Source organism: Pinus tabuliformis, chromosome 1_1, assembly GCF_031772625.1.
Source record: "Pinus tabuliformis cultivar Carrire ecotype Pingquan chromosome 1_1, CPIR1, whole genome shotgun sequence".
Taxonomy (NCBI): Eukaryota; Viridiplantae; Streptophyta; class Pinopsida; order Pinales; family Pinaceae; genus Pinus; species Pinus tabuliformis.
The window spans coordinates 270,793,431-270,799,506 of record NC_142297.1 but is presented as its reverse complement, the minus strand read 5'-3'; positions in this window follow the sequence as shown (position 1 = coordinate 270,799,506).

Sequence of the window (6,076 nt, the reverse complement as noted above, 5' to 3'; positions counted from 1 at the left end):
AGTGAGGTAAAGCAGAGGGGCTAATGTTCTTCATTTTCATCTCTCCATTGGTCTCTCGGATGGGGAAGGCACCTTCTATTCTCTCATCTTCTCCTCTATTGTCAGCCATAGCTTCAGATGGAGTGGTCTCTAACTCTTCTTCTGCTATAGGATCTTTGTATATCTCAGGATGTTCACCTATAGGTTCTTCTGGATCACTGTCACCAAAGAAGAGAGAAGGGTGACTCAGTGATGTGGTGGGGGTGTTGGGTAGGAATTTGCCTGATTTATCTCGGTTCCTACGAGGCATGAAATGGAAAGACTTCTTTTTGATTTCTTTTGTTTTTTTTCTTTTGGTACCTGCAAAATTGAAACAGATTGATCTACAACTAACTATCTTACTGAAATAAAGATGCAGAATTGAATTGAAAGCAGGAAAGAACTAATCTACTTTGCTCAAATGAAATTGCAGGAATGGAAATGCTAATCTACGCTTGCAGAATTGAAATTGCGGAATTGAAAGGCTAATCTAGGAAAGCAAAAAATGTCTATGCTACTTTTGGAGAAAGGAAATGAAATAAACTACTTGGCAGAAAGTAGGAGTAGGAAAGTAGAAGAAAAGCAACAATTACTAATACTCTGACGCTTCCCCAGCAACGGCGCCAAAAAGATGGTGGGCTCCAGTATTGTAGCAATAATGCTACAACTCCTGGAGCTTCCTATCTCTAATTTTATCAACCCGGTAGTTCGTACAAACTTGGAAGCGACGGTGCTGTATGCACAAGTACTAGCTCTTGTCGCAGCTGTCACCTGGTCAGCTGGCACAAGTCTGCTAGGGCTCAAGCCAACTTCTATATGCCCTCAGAAGAATATTTATGAGTGATGGACGAAAGCTATCTCGAAGGAAGTTAACCTATTTTGCAAAAAGGAAACTGAAAGCCAACAAAACATGGAAACCCTAGTAAACCCTAATTTGACTAGCTTAACCCTTACAATGCAAAAAATGGGAATGAAACTTCTACCAATGATGCCATTACTTCTAATGAGTTGAAATGCATGAATCTAAGCTACTTGCATCTGAAAAGAACATGTTTTTGTATTTTTTCTTAAGTGGTTGGAGTTATTATGATTGTGCTTTTGACTAGGTTTTGACTGTGCAGGAGTGGTTTGAAGGGAAGGAAAGCTTGGGAAAGGTCAAGGGGGCTAGGAGAGGTCCCAGGGGATCCCTAACATCATTCCACAGAAATCCACAACGTTCAGGTGCTCGGCAACCGAGTTTGCAGGCTTCTACAGGATGTCTGCAGGGGATCCTACAGGAAACTCAGGAATTCTACAGGAAGTCTACCAACTTCTACAGGATGTTCTACCGTGGGAGTTTTGGGTGATGGAGAAGTGCTGGAGCGGTATGGGTGGATAGGTAAGATGGAGAGGGAGCTTGTGATGGCTCAGGGGCAGAGAAATAAGATGGAGAAAGAGTGCATGAGGTTGGTTGGTGGGGAGAAGGATGGAAGCAACGAAAGGTCAAGAAAATGGAGCTACGTGAACAGTGGAAGAGTTGGAAGGTAAACGAGCTGAACAGAGGTCGAGTAGGTGGCTTTAGGCGTGGTTGAGAAGAAGAAGAAGGAAATGGAATGATGCTGAGCAGTTTAAATAAAACAAATTGTTTATGTCTTGCACCAAAAACGAGAATTCATTAACCTGTGCTACCTGTGCTATTAAACCAATGAACAGCAATGTAAATCGTGAAGAGAATTCGTGCATGGAGTTGGAATGAAGAAGTAGTGATCAAGATCAGAGTGCATGGATGGATCTACAATTAAAATGACTATGTTGCAGCTTGCATGAAAGTAAAAAGACTGCGTTTTTTTTGGTGGTTGGTACAGACTGCACCCCAACCTCTAAACAGAGATGGCAGTGAAGGCACTATCAACCTTTTCTGGAGCTCCAATGAATTACAATCCTCCTATTCCAATCTAAGAAGCTGAAAGCAATTTAACCATAAGCTAATCCTACTCAATCTCATTAAAGAAATCAAATCAGCAGACTGTGTTTTCGAAATGCATGTCAAAACAAGAAATAAAGTGCTGAAACGAAAGGCAAATAACAATACAACGGAGAGGAGGTCTATTGCTCTCAGGTTGGGCCCTAACCTGAGAGCTATAGCTCCCTTAAAAACTCAGAATTAGATCCAAATCTGCTCGCCTTTATTCATAATCAAAAGTCTAATGTCATGCCAAAACTGGCTTACAAAAACAAACACCGAGCTGTAGCTCGTACTCAGAAATTACAACAGTAATTCAAAGGTTCAAAAAAGCTTCCCTCAAAGGCTACGACCTCAGTATTTATGCATGATGGTGATCAAGCAGGCTTCCTCAATTAGTGGAGCTCGGCTGTCCAACTGAAGGTTAAACCGCTGCTCTTGTAGAAACCGTTGGCTGCCTCTAAGCTCAGTGGGGAGAGCTGTTGGAGCTTGGAGTTAGGGTGGAAATCACGAGGAGGGTCATCAAGACTGTGGACAACCTCCCTAAAAACCAGCAATGCCACCTTGGCTGTCTCCTTGTCTCCATTTGTGTGGTCTTTGCTCCCTTTAATGCCAAAAAACCTGAAATCATCATGTATTAGCCACATAGATATAATGCCTGCCCTTCTTCCTACAAATAACACGAATATACCAAGAAATGAATGCATAAGTGATAAAAGATGAATGGTTGAGCAAGGTAAGTAGGCCAAATGAGCCCAAATTGTACCAAAAATTGGGGCTCATCAGATGGATGGTTTAAAGAAAGGCAAGGAAGGTAATATGGATGGTATAAAGAGAGGTGTAGAAGCTCAAATGAATGACATGGAAGCTAAGATGGATGGCGGGGAAGCTAAGATGGACTATTTGAAGACAAATTTGAAGACAAGCATGGAAGATTTGAAGACAGATTTGACAGAGTTTCTACAAGAAATACTTACTAATGGCGAAAGTGTAGTAAAGGAAACTCATTATGAGAACAAAATAAATGTTAATCATGATTTCATAGACTCTAACGTTGGAAGAACCACCATGTTCCAAAGATCGATACGAGGAAGTTTGATGGCAAGGATCCTGGAACATGGATACTACAGATGGAGCAATTGTTTGATCTCCATAATGTGCAAAACACACAAAAGGTATGCATTGCAACTTTATATTTGGAACCAAATCAGTTTGTATGGTATCGATAGCTTTGCTCTTGTAAACAAATTGTCACTTGGGCTATTTTTACGGATGAAATGATAGCACATTATGAGGATACAAAAAGCAACACTTTTTTTAGCCAATTAATAAATCTCAAACAAAAGGGTTCAATGATGGAGCACATTGAGGACTTCCCAAAATTGAATATAAGGGTAAAAGATATTCCAAAGGAGCATAGGATTGATTTTTCATAGGGAGTTTAAAAGATAACATCCAACATGAGGTTCGCCTTTGGGAACCAGATTCATTGGAGAAGGCATTCATGTTGGCAAGAAAAATGGAAAGCAAACTTATGGCAACAAGGAATCCTACCACTCACAATCATAAAGATGGAAGTGTTGTTGCCCCTAGCCATCCACAACCTACAAGGTTGACACCACAACAATTGGAAGAAAAAGTAGCAAAAGGGCTTTGTTACAGGTGTGATAGCAAATACACTAAAGGTCATAAGTGTGCCGAGAAGAAATTATGTTACATAGATTGTGAAGAGGAGGAAGAAAAGGAACAAGAAATGTTAAAAGAAGAGGATATACACCATGAACAAACCCTAAAAAAAGAAGAAATGAATCTGACCATATCTTGTAATGCATTAGTTGGAATTACCACTCCTCAAACTATCAAGATAGAAGGGAATATCAAGAAGAAAAAGGTAATAGTGTTGATTGATTCAGGAAGTACCCATAATTTTATTCATTGTAAGATAGCCAAGGTATTGAACTACTTCCTATATCCAGCACCAGAGTGTCAAGTGATGGTTACAAGTGGAGGAACCTTAAATTGCTTAGGAAAGTTCCATAATATCATGTTATCCATGGGAGAATATGTATTGAATAGCCCAATGCTTTCCATTCCAATGGGTGGCGCTGATGTTGTACTAGGAGTCCAATGGCTACAATCCTTGGGTACAATAGCTTTTAATTTTCAAGAACTTTCCATGAAATTATCTGCAGAAGGAAAGGAAGTTGAATTAAGGGGTATCACAGGTAAATCGAGAAAGATAATCAGCTCTAACGGAATGACAAAGCTTCTAAATAAAGAACAATGAGGCATAATTGCACAATTATGTTCACTAGAGATTCCCACATTGAAATCATCCATTTCTCCAGATCTCCAAAAAGTCTTGGATAATAATTCCAAGGTATTTGATACTCCCAAAGGCCTCCCACCTATTCGTGATCATTATCATGCTATTAATTTGATTCTAGGAAGTGTTCCTCCAAACATCAGGCCTTACAGATATCCCTATGTCCAAAAGAGTAAAATTGAATGTATGGTTGTAGAAATGCTAGAGGATGGAATAATTCAACCTAGTCAAAGTTCTTTCTCTGCTCCAGTAGTATTGGTTCACAATAAGGATGGATCATGGCGCATGTGTCCAGATTATAGGGAGCTCAACAAGCTCACTATTAAAGATAAATTTCCCATTCCTGACATTGATGAATTATTGGATGAATTGCATGGATCAATTTTGTTAAATTATGGTATGTTCTATGCTTAGAGCAGTTTAATTATATTTCTTTTTATTATCCACAGATTAGCAATCACATGTACATAAGTAAAATGCAAATAGAACATTAAACAATCAACAGAAAAACAAGCCAAGACAAGAGAGACAACATGTGGTGGCTAGCTAGGGACAAACCCCAATATGGGGAAACCCTTTGATCAAATCTTATTTTATCTTCAATAATTTTGCAGAGAGAAATAGTACAAAAATCTGATTTATATCAGCAGCAGCAAACCCTAGATCAGCGACATCAACATTATCGGCATTAGCGGCATCTGCATCAACGGCATTAGTATCATCGGCATCAGCGGCATCATTGGAATCAGTGACATCAGTATCAGCAGCATCAGCATCATAGGCATCAGTGGCATCAACATCATCGGCATCAATGGCATCAGCCCTAAACTAGGGCAGTCAATATCTTCCAAACCGGAGGTCAGATCACCTCGATTCCTGTGCCAAAAATTATGGATTTCCAAGGAGATTCAGCTTCACCTTCTGCGCAGTCAGGAAAGAGAGAATGTTGGTCAATGCTGGTCAAAGTTCCAATCTGCAGTTTGTAAACGCTTAGAAAACTGCGTCCTTCCTTCCCACGTGTGAGAGAGAGACCTATCTACGCAGGAGAGAGAGAGAAACTCTTTTCAGTGCAAAAGAGAAAGAGATGGATGAGAAGTGTGTGTCCAAATGAGGAGAAGACATCTTGTATTTATATGAAAACGTTGATAATGAACAGATGTGTCTGCTGGGCTTTTGAGCCTACATAAGTTGCTGGCCAACTTTGACAATTTTTCCATAATCAAAATAATTTCATATCTCCATAAATACTTATTAGAATCGGATGATCTTTAGATCAATCCTACACCTCTCGACAAGAGGAATCTAGATAAAATATTATCAACCATGAATAAGGTGATCCTCATGGAGTTTGGCCCTAGTTTCCAATTTTAACACTCCCTCTCAACTAGGGATAACTCAATCCGCAATTCGTCTGACCGTCGCTACTATTCATCCATCAAATGCACTGCCCTGAACAGCTTGACCCCTGCTCTACTCTACCTTGCTATGCTCTGCTTTTCCTTGCTATGCTCTGCTCTTCCTTGCTATGCTCTGCTCTACTCTGTTCTACTCTGCTCGAACTATGAAGAAGAAGAAGAAGTGATCGAGGATGTATCATGCCATGCTCCACTAACCCAAAGTTAGTCTCAGAGTGTGTACCACTAGTCCCAAACTAGTCCTCTATTGACCCGAAGTCAGTTTCATAGTGGGTACCACTCTCACTGGTCCCAGATCAATGAAGGTCATCCTAGCATAAGGAGTACGGTAGATACAATGACACGTCCATCGGTACTACTATGATCCCTATCCTC